The sequence below is a fragment of the Rhinolophus ferrumequinum genome, chromosome 10 (assembly GCF_004115265.2).
Source record: "Rhinolophus ferrumequinum isolate MPI-CBG mRhiFer1 chromosome 10, mRhiFer1_v1.p, whole genome shotgun sequence".
Lineage (NCBI taxonomy): Eukaryota > Metazoa > Chordata > Mammalia > Chiroptera > Rhinolophidae > Rhinolophus > Rhinolophus ferrumequinum.
In genome coordinates, this window is record NC_046293.1 from 82629326 (window position 1) to 82651944 (window position 22619).

The window sequence follows — 22619 nt, forward strand, 5'->3', positions numbered from 1 at the left end:
ACAAAACAAAGAACATGTGTAGGATGGAGATAGAGCTCCATATTTCCAGTATGGCTGCTAGCAAATGATAGGTTAACATTTACTGATAAATGATACATCCGAAAAACATAAACACTTCCCATTGAATGTCAACAAGATTATTGGTACCACAAATTATTTTAACAGGAAAAAATACATCCACATATACATATAGATATACATACGTTTATACATATATTTACATATACATATACATATACAACAGTAACATTCAACCAATATACATTTAGTTCAAGCACTTGATAATAAGGACTGAATAAATTTTACTGATTCCTTTGGAAAAGATGAAATCAACATCATTTATGAAATGCTGATGCCTCAATTTTGTCACTAAATTGAGGGAAATGACAAGTGCAGAGCTGCTTGCGCAAGCTGTCAAATTTCTTACATTGCAGAATGCTACTCTGGTCATCTTCCAACAAAGACACATTAAAATTTTCTTTTTTTTTTTTTTTCCAGAATAGAAATTTGTTTTAGTTATTGAACTGTAACCCTGCCTCTGATGAATCAGAACTTCAGATTCTTAACTTTAAGAGTTTTAAAAAGTACAAAATAGTTTACCTTACTGTCCAGGAATATACCGTTGAGTCCTGTGTCTGGATCTGAAGTTTGCTAACAATCAGTTAAAAAAGAAAAAAAGAAAAAGAAAGAAAGAAAGAAAAACAACAAAACTTTGACTAAAGCAATTTGTTTTTATTTTATGCTGTCAAACCTACTATGAGAAAAAAATAAAACCTACGCTGACCAGTCACCACGCACACCTTTTGATCTATTGTTTCCACTTTTGACAGGGCTTCAGAAGCCCGCTTACCTCAGTTTTCTTGGATCTTCTTCTTCCCTTTCTATTGGTCACTGCTCATCCACAGTAATGGATTGACCCAAGCTCCGCTGTCGTGTTTTTATGAATCCTCCCAAATATATATGCATCATGAGCTCCAACTTTAACCCCTCCAACAACCACAGCACCTCGTTACCTAGGCAGCCCAGCACAGGAAATTCTGACTTTAATCTCAAGAACCTATAACAACAATTCAGGGCAATTTTTACTCTGAATTCACATTTCCAAAGATTTTGTAATGTACTGATATCTAGACCTGATCTATCAGCAGTTTGGTTTCAAGTGTAACAAAAAGATTTTAAAGCATGTTTTGTGTTTTGTTTTTTTTCCCTAGGAGATCTTTTAAAAAAATGAATACAAAGAAATAAGGGCCAATGTCCTCTGTTTATATGGAACTTTTCTTTTCTCATATAAAACAGATTCTAAAATTCTTTTTAGATATATTGTGTTTAATTAAGGGAAAAAGAGATAGAAAAATATACCAGGGGTGCCAAAACTTATACTCATCTTTTGACTTATATTCATTCATCTTTTGCTATCAGTATATATTGACTATTACAATTTTAATAGTTTTTTTTCCTTTCTTCAAATGTGTATACATTTTTTTTTTGGCACCCTCTGTATTTGAAACATTTTTAAGAGAAATCTGAAAAGCCATATCTGACGTTGGCACTGAATGTGGTGTTAGGCTGTTTTATATAAATAATTTTTGCATCTCTATTTCCTACTGTGAGTTTTATTCCAAATAATTTTTTAAATAATTTTTTTTTCCACTATGACAGATATTTTGCATTTAGTCCATTACAGGACATTCTGTCTCACTGCTAATGTTTTTTTTTTCTTTAACATATAAGCCCAAGATCATGTCTTCTAGTTCTTATGTTTGTGGAAAAAATTGTTATGCCTTTTGATGAAAGACACCAATAAACAAAACTCATTTTTCAGAGGTTATCGCATTGTTTGCAATTATTTTGTTTTTCATAATCTATCTTGATCAGAAAGCTTAATTTATAGGACTCATTCAAACTGTTCACATAAGTATTATCAAAGATAGAGCACAGGGAAGAGGAGAGAGCATTGGATTCAAAGGAACATTTCTGAACTATATGCCTTCTCCCTCTTAACCATTGGCAGGGCAATTAGAGCTCAGTTTGTCATCTGTTAAATAGTAATGGACTACCTCACAAACGAAAGGTGGCTCTAGTTTGTCCTACATGATTATGGAAATATAAGCCTTTTTTTATTTAGTATGAGCCCTATATTCTCAACTGGGAAATGCATTTAAGTTTAAGAGCTTTTGTAGACTGAGATCTGATTGATACATGATCTCTTCACAGCTTTACAGGTACACTCATATCGTATTTTAAGAAAAAAAAAAACAAATGTTATTTGCTTTCTCACAATGGCTTTCTCTATCTACTGCACTTTTTCTTTTCTCTTTCTTCTTTTTCTAAACCCTCAGGATATAAGCAACAGGTAATCTTCAAACTTGCACAGCCCTCCAGTAGCTACTCTCTTATTTCTTAATTTTCTCTTTCAGGGAACCTTCTTTCAGTCATTTCTTAATTTCATTACACAAATGTTGTTACATGTTCATTGTAAGGAAATTAAAGTAGTATACTGGTTGCCTTCCATCTTAATTTCCTGTTCACCGATTCCATCCGTGGTCTACCTATCAAAATATGGCTCCTCATCATCCCTCTACTGCCCTAAAATTGCTCTGACAAAAATCAGCAGTAATCTTTATGCTTATTAACCTATTGAAGTCTATCTGTATTTAGCTTACTTGATTTGTGACTTTTGAGAATGCTGACCCTCCCCTTTAATTAAATGTTTGTCTTAGTTTCTCTGATGTCATTCTTAGTTTTTTTCCTCCCTTTTTCTGTTGACCTCTCTCTGTCTACATCCTGAAGTTCTCTGTTTCCTCTAACTTTTTTTTAGAAGTGTTTCTAGCATTTAGAGCTGTTTAAGATTCTACCCTGCGTTTTGTGCTCTTTTTGTTGTATACATATTTCGCGTGCTATTCCATGGTTTTAACTATTCTGTCTATTTTGATGACTCCTGTGTATCTCTGTCCAGCCAGCCTCTGGAAGAAGGCCTGCCCTCTATTGCGTGTATATACCTGCTTTCTAGAAATCTCCTGTTGTATGTCATATATATATATATATATATATATATATATATATATATATATATATTTATATTTATATTTATATTTATATTTATATTATATATATGTAATATATAATGCAATTCACTATCTCTTTATTTCTAACTGCTCTTGTCATTCTATATTTTTGAGTGGCACTATTGTCTTACTCAGTCTTTTAATCCAGAAATCTGGAAATAATTCTTAACTCTTCCCCCGTATTTTATGAGCATATGATAGCAATTACATTGTAAGGATCCTGGGAGACATGATATAAATAAAATGGCCATCTACAATGCTTGCCAGCTTTGGTATCATTATTTCCAGACTAAAACCAGGATGTTTCCACTGTTAGTATATTCTCTATTTCTTTATTTTTCCTATAACAATCTAACGTACCTTCCTTTGATTACTGATTCCCGAAGAATGGAGACATAAACTCTTCATTGGAACTGCTCTAGCAGAAGTTCAATACATTAAATTAAGATGACGGTGAGAATGTCTGAGTTGTGCTTCTAAGAATTAATGCAAGACTTTGCTCAGTCTTATCTGACTCTGCTAAGAGGGAGGAAGGAGGCCTAAATGAATGTGGTTTTGGCATTATCTCTCCAAAGACACATTGACATTTTAGAAATCCGTAAAACTTTAGACATAGCAGATAGTCAATAAATATTTACTGAATGAGTAAATGAACAAATAAATACATAAGGCATAAATATCACTTTAATAGCCATGAGTTTTTTGAGCAGCATAACTGTGTAAATAGAAACATAGTAGAGAGTCTTAGAAGTATGGTAAAACAACAACAACAACAACATGTGAATTAAAGCTTTCTTTAGGCAACTTATTAGTTGTCTGAGCTTGCACTGGCTATTTATAAGCATCATGAGCCTAATTCTACCCATAATGCACCTGCCCTGACTACTAGGAGGGGTTGTTTGAAAATCAAATGAGATAAAGAAGGTGAACATGTTCAGAAACGTGTAGGAAAACTTCATAGTGAAAAAAGTTAAAGCTCAAGGAGTACTTACATATCATCTCTTCAAACTCTCTTTTTCCGTATAACAAAAATGAGGCCCAGAAATTTCTTTCAGCAGAGAATGTGATGTCAGCATTTGGCCTACCTGAGAAAAGTTGTTCTAGAAACTGGGGATGGGGTTAAGTTGTGAAGTTGTGTTATTATTGTTGTTTTAAACCATTTTCCTCCTTTTAACACTTCATATTGTTTCCTCTTTGCTTATCTTGCTTCTACTTCCTCCTATTAACATGGGAAGGATATTTTGCTAAATTGTCTTAAGACTGAGGAATTTATCTGGGGACATTGCTGAAGATCATTGACATTTTAAAAGAGAAGGCAATGCATGAGGGTGTAAAACACATAAAATTCTAGTATGATTTCAAACGTGTTGGAATGTGTGTCCGACACATCGATTTTAGCAATGGTTGGACTAGTTACGTGCTCCCAGGAGCTTTGTTTGTGTATAATAATTACCTGGACTTCTGCTAGGAGAAACATTTTCTCTTAATGCATCAGTTTCAGCCTCGTTTGACTAAACTGTATCAAACAATTTAGAGACATAAAAGAAATCCCCTAAAATATATAGCTAACACATATTAATATAGATTGTTCAAATATTTTGTCAAAATAAGACATTTAAAATATAGTATGATATATTTAAAAAATCAAAACGGCTACAAACTGATGAAAAAGAGCATTCCCCACACCACCCACTTCAGTGTAAGTCTCCCTCCCAAGAGGTCATTATTCTCACTCTATTATGGATTTCTTTTAGTATTTACCTGAATATTCTTGCTCATATTCTTTTTCTTTGACTTATAAATTTTAAACATCTATTATTTTCTCATTAGATAAGGATTTATCACACTTGCTTAGTCTCACTCCTTACCCCACCTGCAGCCATGATTCCTTTCAGGAATTCCTAATGTATACATATCACAAATTTTGATGGAATAGTCACTGCATGAATTATTATACAATAGAAGTATTCTTTACTTCTAAAATAGTGGAAAACCACTTTAATTTCTTTATTGTACCACATTTATTTGCTATATATATAAAGTTATATCTAGTATTTTCTATAGACATATACACATATTTCACTAATATTTTCCAAAATCTCAAACAGAATTGTAAAATCATTTTAGAAACTTTTTGGCACTCGATAAGTAGGGACAACGTACTATGCTGGCTAAAAGCCAGACCTCCTTGGGTTTGAATAAATCTTTGCCATTTACTAGGTGTGAGACCTGGAACAATTATTTGTCTTTGTCTTAGGTCTTCTCATCTATAATGTAAGGATAATATCAATGATAATAATGATAGCAATAATAGCCATCTCTTAGGGTCATTGCGAAGATTAAATAAGTTAATACTTTAAAAGCATTTAGAGCATTATAAAAGCGTTAATAAATAAAATCAGATATAATAGGTTCACTTTTTTCTCCTGAAAGATATTACCCCTGGAGTTCCATATCCACTTCCTCCAATCTAGTTTGCTTGCTGTTGCAAAGCAAATTTGGCAGATGAGATATTGTTAGGTGTTTATGACACATTTTAGTTCTCTCACATTAATGAGGACTATAGCAATCCTCTCTTACAACCTACACACAGGTGCTATGTTTGATGAAATTAAGAGCGTCTGAATTGTATTTTATCAAAAAGGCATTTATTTGCAATAGGCATTAAAACATTCTTGTGAGTCTTCATTTAGAAGATTTCTTCAAACGTTAATTAAACATAACTAAGGTATGGATTAAAACTATACACAAAAATCACACTCTCTCCTCAAGTGCTATCATTTAAAGTACTTTTATGGATAATACAAGGCTTATTCCCTGGGTCTGTTGGATTGTTGTGGTCTGGGCTTCCCTCACTCATTTCCTGTGTTAGATCCTTTGTTACTTCCTGGGACTTGTGTTCTGCTCTTTCCTGCTTCACTGCAAGATGTTGGCAGAGCACAGGCTCTGATCACTTTCTCTGCCCATGAGATACTTTGTGTGTGTGTGTGTTTGTGTGTGTGTGTGCTCACATGTTTAAACAATGTGTTTATTCAGCCCACCTCCTTAAATGATATTTTGACTGGATAGAATTATAATTTAAAATAATATTCTTTCAAATTTTGGAGATATTCAAAAAGGTGATTGTTTTGTTACCTCTGGAGTTAAAATTAAAAAGTTGGAAAAATGTAGTTTTCAGTTTTCAAAATGTCACCTTTTGCCCTCTGAAAATTTGTAGGATTTTCTTTTCATCTTTAGTTTCTGAACTTTTGCAACAATATGCCTTGAGATCGTGTATATCTATCACACACTGGGTATTGAAGGAGTCCTTTCAATCCAAAATTCATGTCCATATAGTCCATCAATATGTTTTCGATTTTCTCTTTTTGTAAGTATTTAGATAGTGCACCTCATGGTTCGATTGTCTAATTATCTTATCTCCTCTACTTTCCTTCCAAAAAATATTTTATGCTTTCTAACATAGTCCCTTAATTATATCTTCTGACCTTTAAAATGACTATATCATGTATTTACTTTGGGAACTTGTTATCTGGTTGCTCCTTCTCTACAGCATTCTTTTGTTTCATGTAATTACTATCCTCCCTTATCTCATTCAAAACTTACATCAAATTCATGTAATTACTATCTTCTCTTATCTCATTCAAAAATCAAAAACCCCAACTATTTATAGGTGGGCTCAATAAACACATGTTTTTAAACATGTGAGTTCACACACACACACATACACACACATATGTATGTATATGAGTGTACATGTGTGTGTGTTGGGTATCTATTGACAAAAAAAGTCAATGCTTACTCTCGGTGTACTTTTAATAACTATATTTTTATTAAGACTGCTAACGTTAGTTTTTTCTGCTATTGTGAATAAACAGCAAATAGTCTTCTACTTATAGTTTAGCCTTTGTATCTGAAACATTCTGAAGCTATGCTGATTCCTAAATTGACCCAACACTAATAAGTTCTGTCACTTCTAAGCTATTCTGTTTTCATTAGACTTTGATATTTATGACTATCTCTGGTGTCAGTTGTCCAAGCAATACGAGAAGACTTTCATTACCTAATCAAAAAACAAAAATCTTGGGTGAGCTCTGTTACTAAACTACCCAGAACCACTCTGCTCTCCAGTAATTTTCCTCCAGTTTTTCCAGCCCTTTTCATTTCTACCAAGTTAGCCTTAGCACCACTGTCTTTCCGATGATACTAAGATAACAGGAGGTGAGCAGCTTGAAAGCCAATTAGCTTAAAGCTCATTTCCAAAGCACTTCAGCAGAAGTCTCTTACAAGGCAACATTTGATTGAAATGCTGAGAACATACTACCATTAGGTTGGTGCAAAAGTAATTGCGGTTTTTGCCTTTATGTTTAACCTTTTAAACCGCAATTACTTTTGCACCAACCTAATACTAGACTCATGGTGTCTCCAGTAATCTGAGGATATTCACTGAATTGTATATGTATTCTTGTTATCCTGATCTCCTTATCAAACTGCCCTTCCAGGCCATCCCAGATTGGCGTTATACTGCTGCAGCAGTCTACTCTCAATTGGTTCCTGCATGTCCTATAACATCGATTATATCTTGATTGCATTTATACTTTTCTCAGTCAGCTGGTCATAGAGAAAGCTCCGCTGGGGTAATATGTGTGACTGAAGGAAGGGACAGCCTGGGCCACAGGACTAGGACCTATTGGGTCTCATTCCCATTTATATCATGTGCGTGTTGAGTCAGCACTGCTGGGTAATTCAAATTAGGCTAGACAGATCAGATAATACTGAGTTTACAGGCAGTGAATGTCACAGTGTTGTGTCGCCTCCCTTTCTGTCTAGTTTCTCAAAAGGATAGTAAGCATTTATTCGCTATAGCATGTCCTTGCTTTGGAAAGCTAGGGGTTTAATTCTCTTAGCACACACTGCATATAGCGACCTGATCTGCCTCACACTGTTTAAACATCATTCAATCTGATGAGTGATAAGTAGTGGATCACTGTGATCTCAACTATCTGAAGACCTTTTTCTTGTCATGGGACAAACTCAAGTCTTACAGCTTCTCAGTACCAGACTCACATGTAGTAATATGTAGCCTCCAAAATTCAAAGAAACTCTCTTTGTTCTTATTGGTTTTATATATATATATATATATATATATATATATATATATATATATATATATATATATCACAAATATATAATATTTGTGATATCATTGCAAAGTACTTATTTAAGGCAAGATATCCTTTCTTTCATTCTGCTAGTTCTAGGTCCATGATTGGGCTAAAGTTTAAAAATTCAGTGAAGGGCAGATATTCTGCATCATATGTGACAGTGGTTCATCCAAGGCTCTAATGAGCAGTTCTGGAGGGTGTTTGACTTTACAAATCAAACAACTCCATGAAGGACTTTACATCTCTTTCATTCTCAGAAATTTAATTTTCAATTGGCTATTAAGTTCTTTTTGGATCAGCCCATTTTTATTTTATGCTTATACCCATTAGTGGGAAATATATCTATTTTACTCATTGGTAACTAAATGACACTACTTAATCTTTTCCACTCCAGATTTGTCCTTCCTCATTGAAATCAGGGAATCAGTTTTTTTGCTGGGGCTTCCACCAGCAACCCACAAGCATTGCTACATTTTTGTTTGTTTGTTTGTTTGCTTTTTAAAGATACTCCTATCCTCAATATATATCTCAATGCTTGATGAAGGTTGATGGGTGGTTATACATGGTAAATCCACTATAGAATTCAATTTTGTGAATTTTTTTTACTTCTTGCCTTTATAATATATTATAATAAGGGATCGATTTCATTTAATGTAAGCATCTGCTGAGTTCCATTTTGTGATGTATTCCAGCAAACAATCAGACAGACTCCCAGTTGCTTAAATTAATTTAATGAATCCAGAATTGCAGGGAGTACACTCAAAAAACCAAATTCAGCCTGATCTAATAGTATCATTATATCTCCTTGGCTGAGTAGACTCGGAATTTATCTTTCAGAATATTTAGTCCATATAAGTTCGGACGTTCTGGTAGTTCGAGTATATTTTCATCCCTAGATTTTACTTTTTAATTGATATCATATTGTTGCCTCTTATTGTAGATTGGGACTCACTGAAGATTAAGGGGAATGGGCATGAAAAGAATGAAGTTCCTCTTAAAGTTAATGCTTGAGTTGAGGGAGGAGCGTCTTCAAAAAAGCAGGACTTGCTTTACAAGTTAAGGGAAGTGGGGCTCTCTTGGCAAGCACAGGAGGTTCAGTGGGGTTGGAGATCATAGGCACATCCCACTCATCCGTGGAGTCCCTATTCCAGTTCCTGGGGCCCTCTGTTTCCAGATCAGTTCTCTAACATTTTCTGAAGAGACTAGATGACAAGATGAATACTGCATTCATTCTCATTCAGAACATTAAAAAAGAAAAAAAAAAAAAGAAAAAAAAAAAAGCTCTCTCATCCTGCAATGGAAAGAAATAAGACCTTCATAAGACCTTCACCTCTTAAAAACCCTTTTATAAACCACCTATATTTCGAGCCCTAAACTCAAGTGGAGGATTTAGGAATCTGAGCTTTCTGTTCTCTCATTTCCAGCTGTTCCATGGGCCTTTAGCTACAGCCACCCTGCCCTTCAATCCTGTTTCATGCCCTTCATATTATACTTCCTGTGACAATAGCTATACGGTCCCTCAAAGCCTTACCTTCAGGAGATGTGTCACACCAGGTAACTAAAGATGACGTGTCCCATTTTTGTGGGTCACTGTCTTCCAGACTCCCATTCCTGCATACTTTTAAGGTTTTGGTTGCCTTATGTAATACCTAAGCTGTGCAGATAACCACTCTTGCATTTCCCCACATTTCCCAACAATCTGATATTACTAACAGATTTCTGGTATCGATATCTTTGTCAACCAGGCTCCTAGGCTACAAACATTAGATAGCAATTCTGGGTGTTTTAACCAAACAAAAGTGTTTCTTTGAAGGTGATCAGTGGAATTCCATAAATGAGAGGAGGCTTGAAGACTGGACTTGAAAAACAAGCAGAAAGAAAAAGAGACTCTTAGAAAATAGATAGAAATAATCTGGCCAGGCTGTCACTGCCATTACTGCAGCATATCACGGAAACCAGAGGGTCCCTCAGCCTTCCCTGAGGACCATTGATAAATTCTAAACCACCAACAGGCATTTTCTTGGCTAAAACTGCCACAGGCTCCACCTGGTTTTGTGAGGGTAAGGAGAGAAGAGATACTTAAGAGCTACTGGGCCTCACTAAGATTACCTCAAGGACAGTTCTCTACATACAGGAAAAGAATTGGGAGTTGGGGTAGATGAAAAAGTGACTGTCTTTTACCCAGGGATACACAATTTCTTGACTAAAAGATTAAACTCGATTTTCTCAGTTTTTCCTTCCCCACAGGAGTTTTCCCCATGATTTTTCTTTTGCTTACCCCAGAACCAGGCCTCGACCCCACTCTGCATCCACACCTGAGGCTGTAGCCTTACCCAGATTTTGCAGTTTTCTGAATTTACCTACTAGATCAGAAATACACAGCATATCTTCACTCCTAGCCTTGCTTCTAATGTTTCCTTTCCCAGAAATCATCTTATAACATGCACTCAAGTAAAACACTCTTCCTCCATAAAATCTTTCAGTAGTTCCTGTCCCCACCTACAGAAATAATGTTCCTATTAGAACCTACTGTACCCAATATAGACTCAAATAATTCCAACTAAAACACTGTGGTTCTTTCTACATCTGTCTTCTAGGCTGGGAGCTCCTTGATGGCAGGCAATTATTTTTCTGCTTTCTAATTTTTTTTAATTGACCAATATTGTGCTGGCATGTCATAGGTGCTTAATAGGTGCTTATGTGATAAGGAAAAGGGATTTAATTCCGTCAATAGCTCTCATAGCACTTTTAGTCAACCATTAACTCCCTAACAAAATAATATTAAGCTACCTGTCTTCGTGAATTTTAAGCAACTAATTCTTAACTCTTTTCTCCATTGTGTCAATTGGTTACCAAAAAAAATGTTTAATACTACAATAGTTATCATATATATCCTTTATTTTAATAGAACTTTTCAGTTCCACTGATTATAACTACTCTCTGGGATTGAATATTCTATTATCGGATATTGAAATATTGGATATTCCATATGGATAGCTATTTTTCCTTTTATCCCTCTCTTATTTTGCTAAATCCTTCTACTTCTTAAAACTTTTAGGGGAAAAAAATAAGCCATGACTAGGGACTTTTTGTACTTTCCTCAAAAATTAAAATATATTAGAGCAAAATAGTTTTAAATGAAAGCACTGCTGTAGCAGTTTCATTACTGGAGGGTAAAATTATTTTGTTTATTAAAAGGACAGCTAAAGATACTATGCAATTAAAGGCTTAACACCGACATCAGCTCTGTGAGGGTAAGAAGAGAAGAGATACTTAAGAGCTACTGGGCCTCACTAAGATTACCTCAAGGACAGTTCTCTACATACAGGAAAAGAATTGGGAGTTGGGAATTGCAGGGGCATCTGGACAATGGTGAGGCAGGACTCCAGAGTCAGGTCCTTGACTGGCTGTGATTTTGGATGATTCCTCTAATCTTCTTCATTAGTAAAATAGAAGTAATGATGGCACTTACCTTATTGGTTGTTTTGAAGATCAGGTATAATTCAATATGCAACACATGTAGAACAAAGGCAATCTTCTAAGCTTAGTTTTTAATATCACTAATATCAAAAGAAATAGAAGAGTCAGAATGCTAGAAGGAAAAGCTGGTTCATGAAATGTCCCTCAAATACGTTTTAGTGAAATCAGGAAGCTGGTATTCTGTTTGTTTATTTAGCTAGACATCAAGAGTGCATACTTGTGTTAATTGTCCATAAAAGCCTCTATCATGTTTTATTGATATTTTACAATTTTATCATTTACCTTTCTTATATCTCTCATCATGTAGGATTCTTTTAATGTAATTAATGAATACTTTTTTATTTGTCTCTGTTCCTGTAAAATTCTTTTTTTTGTATGAATGCATTTTTAATTTATATAAATGTTATTGGTTACATGTCACTGTCCCTTTTCTTTCAACCAGCAATTTATTTTCATTACTGAACCTTGCAATGTGTCCCCTACTTCTAATTGAGTAGAAGCTTCTACAATATTTTGTCCCCTACTTCTAATTGGGAATCCGACTTTTTCTTTAGGAGATATTCTTTGAAAAACAGCTAGGATGTTGTATAACAATGTTCTTTCCATTTCTCTTGTTGGAATAGTCATTCATATTCCTGGCTAGAGACCACATCCATATTTTCCATATTCATAATTTTGAATAAGAAGCTATTTTTTCCTCTGTTAAAAGGACACCATTTCTAATTGAGGGATTAAGAAAGAAGTTATCTAAGAAAGTATAAAGAAAGAATTTTTGGTGCCTTTGTGTGGTCACAATAGCTAAAGTTTGAAAGAAGTGTAACACAAACACACTTTTCTTGTGTGTGATTCTTGAATAAAACCAAATAAAATATGTTGTCATTCTATGTTTGTTGCCAGTGTATAGTAATGGAGATTCCAGAAACCACTGGCATTTCATTTATTGAATTTGAAGAAATAAACTGCACTGAAGGTAATGCAGTTAACCTTTCTCCACCCTCTAGCTACTAAATTAAGGAAGCAGAAGTAAAATGATTGCAAATGTTTTGGGAAAACCTCAATCTGATGTCTTTGTTCTTTATCCAATTTTTTTTTAAAGATACTTTCTAGTGGTACAAAGGAAAAGTTATCGACTTTTTTTGCATTAAAAAAAATCTCATCATTAACTTTTATGTCTTAGGATTAAAATTGTTTTCACAATTTTGTATATAGTATAACTTAGTTTTTCTTCCTGGTACAAATACAAATGAAGTAAACTTAAATGAACAAAAGAAAAAAAATAGAAAAAAGAACGTATGTGATTCAGGGTCAAGAAAAAAGAAACAAATTTAATTTACTTAAATTTCAGTATCAATTAACTATCAATGTTTAATGCTTTAGAAAGTTCAAGGAGAATTACTATTTTGAAATAGTCATTATCTTTGGTAACTTACTTTGCTTATAATTAATTTAGAATTTGATGGCAATAAATGTTGGCTTCATAAACTGAAGAAAAACAATGTGAAGGACTTGAGTAGAAAGCAATATTAGGAAAGTTTTTGATTCTGTGGCCACTGGAGCACGTTTTTAAGCAGAGCAATGTCCCAATATTTCAATTCCAAATCAGTATTATCTCAAGTTAACAATCATTTACAAATAAGCATGATATAGCTCGTTAAGTATTATTAAAGGCACTACACAGTGCTATAGAAGAGTCTACCTCAGAGTTCAAAATAGCTCCAGTGTCCAACCACTTCCTTGTCTATTTGCCAGTCACCCAAAGACTAATTTATTATAAAAAAAACACTCAATATTGCTGTCCCATAATTAGTGTTTAAGGCTATTATGACATATTAAATAATTATAAGCATAGTACACAATATGTGTTAGGGTATTACAGGAGTTTAGAATGCATCCTCCCTGAAATAATTCTTACATTTTGTAACTGAAATGTTACGCAATCAAAACTTCTCCTTAAATCCAAATTGAATAGTTGTCTTTTCTCACATTTTACTTTTTCACTATGAAGATCTGGAAGATCTGATGGAATGATATCTACCACATCATTTTAACTAAGTCTAATGATACTGAAAATCTTATTTGTAAACTGCTTAACATTTCAGTCTCTCTCTCTCTCTCTCTCTCTCTCTCTCTCTCTCTCTCTCTCTCTCTCTCTTTCTCTCTCTGGTTGCTATATATAAAGATGGGTTTGCCTCAGAACCAGAAGGGAAAGACCAATATCAAATTACAGTTTTATAAAAGCTTACAGTTTCCAGTTGTGCCTGGGGAAACATGATCAGCTGGGCCACATGAGACAGTATCAAATGACTGTCTGAAGCCCTTTGAAATAATCTTAGCACACTGAAATCAAACTCAACACCTTCACAAAAGGACTGATAGACATTGGGTTTTCAAAATATCTTTTTTCCTTGCCTCTCCAAACTATGAAATAGTTGTTTTTGCTTTAACATTTAGCCGAAATTTTCAAGTGAGATCAAGCATTTTGTTTATAAAGAGACCTGCATCCAAAATAGCATATTAGTATTCTCACCTTAGTATATTTTCCATTATAGTCAAAGTTATTCTTGCATCTGCTTGAAATTTGACTAAAGAGAATTGTTAGAGAAAAAAATGGAAGAGGAAAATTGAACGCGCATACACATTTTATAGAAAAGAATTCTTGTAAACTAAAGCAAAGCTATTGGAACTTAAAGTGACTTGGCCAGGAGTACTTGCCACAAAGCATTTTTCTCCCCTCTGGTAGAGAATTGCAGATTTTATTTGAAATATTAGAAATCTAAAAAAAGCTGGCTACATATTCCACTATACATTTCATAAATTTCTCCCCAAGCCAAACAACTTAATTCCAAATATTTTCAGCTAAAGGACAATAAATATTTTATCTGTTAATTCATTTCCCACTGCTGAAAAAGCCTTCACCTTCAACCTGCTGTAGTTATAAGCTGACAACTCACTCCCTACACTCATTTCTAGGATTTTAGCTCAAATCCATATACTTTATGAAAGAATATGTGAATTCTTTGGCTTCTTAAGTCCTTTAGTGGACAACTAATTGCATTGCTTTTACCATACTTACTCTATGATGGTTAGGGAAAGTGCCCCAAAGTAATTTTAATTATACATCTTACTCTTCTAAGTTCTTAGAAGAATGGTGATTTAAATTCAGATTTCAAAAATAATGTACTTTATAAATAATCCAAAAAGATTTCATTTTAAAATGAAAAATTCCTTTTAGATCTTTTAATACATTTTCAATTCCCTTACCTAAGGGAGGCTTAGCATTTAAAATCATCCAGGGAGTTTGTTAAAATTTCATGTTCTGAAGCCCTGATTTCAGAGATTCTGACTTAGTAGGTTTGAGATGGAGTTCAGGAATCTTCATTTTGATTATGGTTCTGGAATGATGCTGATTCAGATTATCCAAGCATAACGCTTTAGGCAAGTTTTCTTTACATTTTTTTTTTTTATTATTAAACTGTGATTCTGATTTCAACCACTATCTTTTTGCTTGTGCTTATTGAGAGAACACAGCTGCAGCAGACATATTGAAAGCTGGAATTTTTTAAAACTATATTATAATCTAACGTAAAGAAGTTATTTAAATTTAAAGTGGAGAGAAGAGCATAGAATTTCACTCTGTCACCTCTGAAATATAGCCTTGTTGTCCTTTAGAACTTTCCTTAGCCTATGAGAAGGGATAGAAAAATCGAGAAACCTTGAATTTACATTCTGCCAATTGGCCACAATGCCATTGTGGGGACTGTAACCAAAAACCTGCATCATTTTCTTTCCATTTTCACCAGATGGAATCTATCATAACAATTCATTTTAAAAGCCCTCTGGACTGGGTGGGGAGTGCTGTAGACAAACTGTCAGCTCCAGTGTTGACAGGATCTCTATTTCTAGGCCTTGCATCTATCTCTTTAGAACTTACAAACATCATTGCACAAAGTATAGTCTTCACTGTTAATTCATTTTGCTCATTCCTTTGTTATCACAAGCTTATTCCCTAGGCAGAGAAAAAGAAACTATACTCTTTTCCCAACTGGTGTAGTACACCAGATGCTTTGACACATTTAGCAGACTTCAATTGCAGGTGGGGAGCCACTTGGTGTCCCCCAAGTCCAGCATACTTCTTGGCAAAGTGTTAGCCTCAGTACTTATTCGACTAAATGGAGATAAACTCCTCTCCATAGAACTCATATTCTAAATGGGTGACTAAAGTGTGTGTAAATAAGCTTAACACAAGATGCAAAAGGGCATGTGACAATAGTAAATGTCATAGAGGTCAGATGAATTAAAGAAAGGAAGAAAGAAATAGAGAGGGAGAGAGGGAATGAGGGAAGAAAAAAATTTAGGGAAAAGGGGGTGATTTGATCTCATGACAGAAGACAATCATGACTTTACTGAAAAGGTGGTATTTAAATCCCTCCTGATGCATTTGGATATGGGCGTGAGAAAAAAAAAGTATGACGTATGAAGAGTAGTAAGTGATCAGGCTGAGTCTAAAAGGGGTGTTGTCAGAATTATTGTTGATGAGCCCCTCACCAGATATTGTATTCGGTTAATCAGTATTTAGCCAAGTAGAAGTTCCCTAGGACGTGAAATAAGAGTTGGAGGGAGGTAGAGAGTATTATACAAAACAGGTTGCATTGAGCACTTGGGGGATTTGTTATAAAAAACAAACTCCTCTTTCTCCTTTAACATTTTGGGCTAGGTGATGATAAGGACTCAAATTTCTTGGCTGTGGTAAGTTTTTACATGAGATGATGCTCGACATTAATCTTTGTCAATAATTCCAATTTTGTTTAAAAATCTGCTATCTTTATAATACCCAACAATAATTAGAGCTACGTCACGTTTTACAACTTAAGTAGATGATTTCATATGCATTTGATAGAAATTATCACATTTTAAGTGAGATTTTTTCCATTTTACAAAAGATTCTACAAAGAACTTCAGCTCCATGGGAAGCCGGGGGAAGGCTGGGCAGAAAATAGGGAGGTGGTGCTAATAAATCAAAGATTTCAATTTAGAAGGAATAAAATAATGATAAGAAATGTCCTTCAGATTAGAAAGAACTTATAAGAAACTACGGGCCCTGGTAATGTCTAAACATATTTTTAATAGTTCTTTTACCTAATCATTTAAGACTTTAAGTCACAAAGTCTTCTCTACTATCTAGTCAAAAACATAAAAAACAAGCCAAACTAATCTCTGAGAAGCGAGGCTTTTAAAAAAGATTTTGCAGGTGTTACATTTTTCTCCTCTTCAGTTATAATTTAGCATTTGGGAAAGGGATCCGTGTCTTGGTAGAAGTGGCTTAAGTATCACAATTTACTGATCCTATTGTGGTTCTTGTAAGAAAGGGGAAAAAAAGCAAGAGGATCATACAAAACAAAAGAAAATGATTTGTATCATCTTTTAACTTGGTGCATATTTAATTTATACTAATAATGAACTGATTTTATTTATTTGGATAGAATGTCCTAGCATTAAAAAAATAATAATAATAATGTGAGGAAACCTGATCAGTACATGTGAAATAAAGAATCTGGCCTCCATCAAGTTACTTCTGTTTATTGTAGTTTCTTGACATTTGTTTTTTCTCTTGACTTTTCAATTTCCCGTATCCAAGGACAAAAAATATTGAGTGATGGCCAAGACGAAGGGCTCACCATGTCTCTATCCTGTCCTGCTTTCCATTTCTCTTCTCCACCCCTGGCATCTGGAGAATAAATGCACAGAGGTCAAGACCATACAAATGCAAGTTTCTTTTAGATATCCCCCCTCCAATGTTACTCTATAATAATATCGGCCTACATGAAAAATTCCATTTTTTTTAGAGTCAGACATCAGAGGCCAATACCATTGAAGGCATCCTGAGATTTCCCCAAGCTCACACCGTAATTTTTCTACTTTATATTATTAGAAAGATGAGAATGGTGAGCCTTAGGCATATGCCTGGCAGGGAAAATTTTATCCTGTGTCATTGTACAAATCTGTCAATCACCATAAAGGCAAACTAACAAGCACAAGTGGCTTTGTGGAAAAGACAGACAGAGAGATAATCTCACACACACACACACACACACACACACACACACACACACACACACAGGGAGGGGGAGGGAGAAAAAAAGGAAAGGGAAGTGGAGAGAAGGAAAGAGAAGTAGAAGGAAGAGATTAGAAAGGAAGGGAAAGGAAAGGAAGGAAAGGGAAGAGAAGAGAAGAGAAGAGCAGAGCAGCAGAATTTATTAAGAGATTCAAAGTCCTGAGAAAGAGAGATGAACAGTACCCCAAAAAATATTTGCTAAGTAACATATGTATGTACCAGGAACTATTCTAGATCCTGGGGACAGAGTATTGGAAATGAAAAATTAAAACACCTGCCTCCACAAAACTTATATTCTGTTAGAGGTGAAACAATAATGAGAGAATGTAATATAATGTAATGTTTATATATATATATATATATATATATATACATATATATGTAAATATATATATATGTAATATATATATGTGTAATGTAATATATACAATATATATGTATATATATGCATAATAATATATAATATATATTATGTATATATATATATTATGTGTACATATAATATGTGTATATATATATGTAATATATATATATATTATATATATATTATATATTTGTAACAAGTGCAAGGAATGGGATGGGATGTGTAAAGAGACTTCAAGAATTAGTTAAGAGAATCTGAGCAAGGTGACATACAAGGATCTAAAGGAGGCAAAACATCCTGAATCAATTTAGTTTCTTTGAGTTACAATCAATACAATTCAGGCTAATTTAAACATAAAGGGAGCTACATTAGAAAGATACCAGGATTATTTGCATAAGTAAGGAAGAGAAAACAAACAAAGAAATATGTAACCAGCAAACAAAAATAAAACAAACAAAGAAATACATTACAGTTTTAGAAGGAAACCAAAGAGCTACACATGGGCTTCCACCCCAAGAGCTGATGGACTTCCTCTTTAGTTGGCTGCCTTGGGAGGACCATATTCATCTCTGTGTCTCCTTCGGAGTTTTCATATTCCTGAGAAAAAGAATATTGTTGACTTATTTCAGGTCATAATAAAATTAACTATGACCAGATGAAGCAGAGGACGTGCATTACGGGGGTGAGGAGGTTCTGTGGAGGTTCGGCCATCAGAAAAGTGTAGGTAGTATGGACTAGGCTTTTGAATTACAGATAGAGAGGAACCAACTTGCATCTATACAATGAGCAATCTGTTTCTTAAGTGTATAAGAATAGAGAAGAGCCCAGGGGATTATTTCCTTCCTGGGGTGTCCCTCTTACTGTCTCTGGGCAGCTTTCAGGTAAGATAAGGTTATTTTAGATTGAGTGGACAATTGGGAAATCATAGAATGTGAAGAGATGGTGAAAAGGGCAACAACACAGAATGAGCCAAAGACCAACTTTGCTTTCTTTGCAGGATGGCATATGCCTAGCCCTGCTTTTTGCAATTGCCTGGGTAAACTGTGTTCATGCTTCCTGCTCATCAAGGGGGCCCAATAAGAAGAATATTGAGATAAATTAGATACCTGGTGATCCCAAAGTCTAGCTCTGGGGCCTTCAATCAATTAAAAAGCACAGACTCATACAGCAAGGGACTGTGGCCTCGTTTAGTCCAGTCTTCTTGACTTATGTAAGAGATCAAAGAAGATCAAAGATCAAAGAAACAATCGCTCAGCCAGATACTTAGTGGCATAAGCATGGCTATAATCCAGGTCCCTTTACTCCCCACTGAGTGTCCTTTCTGTCTGTATGAAACCACCTACTTGGCCAGGAAAACTTTCTTCATTATCTTCTTTTCAAAAGTGAGTATTAATGTCTATATAAAAAACTAATGTTCACAGCCTTTTGGATAGACATGTCTGGGTTTAAGTCTCAGCTGCAGAAGTTACCCTCCTTATGAAATTGGACTGGCTAAGAAAAATTTTCTGAGCCTCAATTTCCTGGTTTACTAAGTGGGGATAGTATCTACCTCATGGAACTCTTGTGATTATTAAAGGAGTTTTGAATAAAACTATTAATGACTTCTAAAAAATATCCTGTTTGTACACATTGAGTTATTTATTTTATCAATATTGTTTATATTTGTTGGAAAGGTTACATGGTCCTTGGTGAAGAAATGAAAAGGTAAAAGAAAAAGAAGGAGGAGGAGGAGGAAGAGGAGGAAGCGGAGGAGGAGGAGGAGGAGAGGAAGAAGAAGTAGAAGAAGAAGAAGTAGAAGAAGAAGAAGGAGAAGGAGAAGGAGGTGGAGGAGAAGGAAAAACAAGAAGATAGAAAAGGAGGGGGAGACTAAATTTGAGACAGAAAAGGTGCAAGTGAGAGAATTCTTTTATCTTCAGCTAAACATTCTCATCCTCTCAGGGAGGGAGATTTTGGACCCATGCTTTTGGAATTTGCGTATCTAAGGCTTCAGCTCTGCAGGTGCTGGATGGGTTTACTTGAGAAACAAAGGAAGCATTTTACTTCCACAGTAAAATAATTATTTGGAACCTGGCAGACTGCTGCCTGATACTTCATCTCTAAAGAGAGAATTAGATACAGTTTAGAAAAAAGTACGCAGATGAAAGACTTCTCTGGTACTGAGTGCAGAGACGTCTATCAGGGTTACAAATAACACTGAAGTATATCTCGATTGCTTTTTCAAGGTCTAAGTGACATTTAATTCCACTTGCTTCTTATGTCTGGGGAAGGATCAAGAAGGGCTAGAGATAAAGCAAACTCAGAATGGTTGTCCTATTTGAAATTGAGAATATTTAAAAATATATCTATTGCAAAAAGATAAGCTAAAATTGCTCTAGAGTTACTTTCTGGCGTTTGTTAGGCTTACTTTTAAGTATTTTTTTTTTTAATGCTATTACCTTTTTAGCTTAATAACTCAAAGAGTGAGTGAGGTAAATAGAAAAAACACAGTAAAAAGGTTTATCTTTTTTGGAAGGGGGAAGGGGGAAGCCCTAGAAATATCTAAGAATTCTATCAATAGTCGAGGAAACTCCAATCTTAGCAATAGCTGAAACAGCAATGAAAATGGTTGGGAATTGAGAGTTGGACGTAGTTCTCAACATTATAAATGTCATGAAACTCTCCCCAAGGGCCTTTTCATATCCATATCTGAAAAATAATTTATGTGGGTACATCAGCTTCTGAGACGGTGGTGATTTGTTTGTATCAATGGCAGTCTTTCCTGCTAAAATCTTAAATGTCTATTTACTAGGCAGTGTTTCTCACTGAAATGATCTAAACTGTGAAATCTAAGCCATGACCAACACATTTAGCAAACTGTTTTATGTGTTTATTTAATTCTTCTTTCAGCACGTCTTGGTTACAGATTTGGAGAACTTCTTGACACTTTCAAGACTAAGGCCTTTGAACACCTTTATACATCTTAATAGTCATGAAGTCATTGTACTATAATTTCCATCTTAGACAAATAAAGGTCATTGTTTTCTCGGACCAATAAAAGTTTAATAATAAACCTAGAATTATGAGGATTGTATGCAGGACTAAGGGCCAGTTTAAAAATTTGAAACAAAACCTTTATCCCAGATTTCTTTCTGGGAAAACGCCATGAAATAAAATGGAAAACCAGATGGACTTTTTTGTTTCTTGCCAATGAGTTGTCAAATCTAAAAAAATGACTGCAAAATCTTGGAAAGTCTAAGTAACCAAAGAGAAGAAAAAACATGCTCCTATCAACAAAATGCTCAGGTCCCATAAGAATGGCCCAGCTGTTCAGTCTACACATTTGTTTGGGGAATAGAACAACTCAAAAGAATTGACATTGGCCAAGTGTCATTAGCAGAACAAATAACTTCTCCTGTCCTCCCCCTCATCTCTTCACAGCAGTATTTAAACCAAATTCATGTAGAGTGAGAATCCACATGATACCCAAAGTAAAGTAAAACACCAGACAATCTCTGAATTAAGTCACTTCAAGCTAAGGATTCTACTAGTCTATGAGGGACTTTAGGAGGAAAGCTTCTTTCAGAATTACCCACCCCAAATATTTTCACTGATGTATTGGCCCATGAAACAGAACAACTCACCCAGGAACGAGCTCTGGAAATCTGATAGAGACAGTGTTGTGAGTGGTTGAGAATACAGACTTTGGACCCTATCCTTACAGAGACCTCCAAATATGGTTGTTTTGAGATACTGGGGGTTAGTATGTCAACATATAAGTATTCAGGGGGCACAATTCAACCCACAACAGGGATTAAGAGAGGGGGCAGAAAGACTTGTTAGAAACATTGATGTTGTTCAGGCCAGATTAACTGAAGCTTGCACTGAGGAGGTAGAAATGGAGATGGGGAAACAGACAAATTTGGGATACATTTTGGTGCCATAATCATTAGAATTTGCTGATTAATAGTTTTGAAATACAAGAATAAGAGAAGCAAGGATGCCGTCTAGTTTTTGTCTTGAGAAATCTCTGGGTGTCATTTACAGCTGTACAACTCTGGGCAAGTTATCTGAGCTCTTTTTTCCTCAATTGCTTTGCTTTTATATTCAATGTCCTATTACCAAGATTCATCCATATTATTGGGTAGTTGTAGTTCATTCATTTTCACTACAGTATAATATTCCATGGTACTCTAACTTTTATTAATTTTTCTATTGATGTATATTTGGGTTATTGCCAGCCTTTTGCTATTTTTTAAAGGACTGTTATGTGTATTTTATACACATTTCCTTTTGCACGTATGCAAGATTTATGTTGGGTTTGTTCTGCTACTCACTGTGAGCTTACTGACACCTGGGAGTTTGGTAAAAATGTGTAATCTTGGTTCACTCCTGAAAATTTGCAATTTAGCAATATCCCTGTTCTATTCAAATGCACAGTAAGGTTTGAGAAATATTGT

At 34.7% G+C, this 22619-nt stretch overlaps 1 protein-coding gene across 7 annotated transcripts in view; it reads right to left on the bottom strand.

Moving 5' to 3' along the window:
- KERA (keratocan) overlaps positions 1 to 22619 on the bottom strand; it is a 37601-nt gene that overhangs the window by 6943 nt on the left and 8039 nt on the right. The window contains exons 2-6 of one of the 7 annotated variants that reach the window (XM_033116550.1): positions 18654 to 18780; positions 17383 to 17432; positions 11700 to 11787; positions 851 to 1057; positions 601 to 651 (exon numbers count right to left, since the gene is read on the bottom strand). The gene's annotated coding sequence lies outside the window, so the exon portion shown is untranslated. Of the gene's footprint in view, positions 1 to 600; positions 810 to 850; positions 1133 to 11699; positions 11788 to 17382; positions 17433 to 18653; positions 18781 to 22619 lie in introns of those variants that run through there. The other 6 variants (XM_033116549.1, XM_033116551.1, XM_033116554.1 and 3 more) reach the window with 6 other exon arrangements.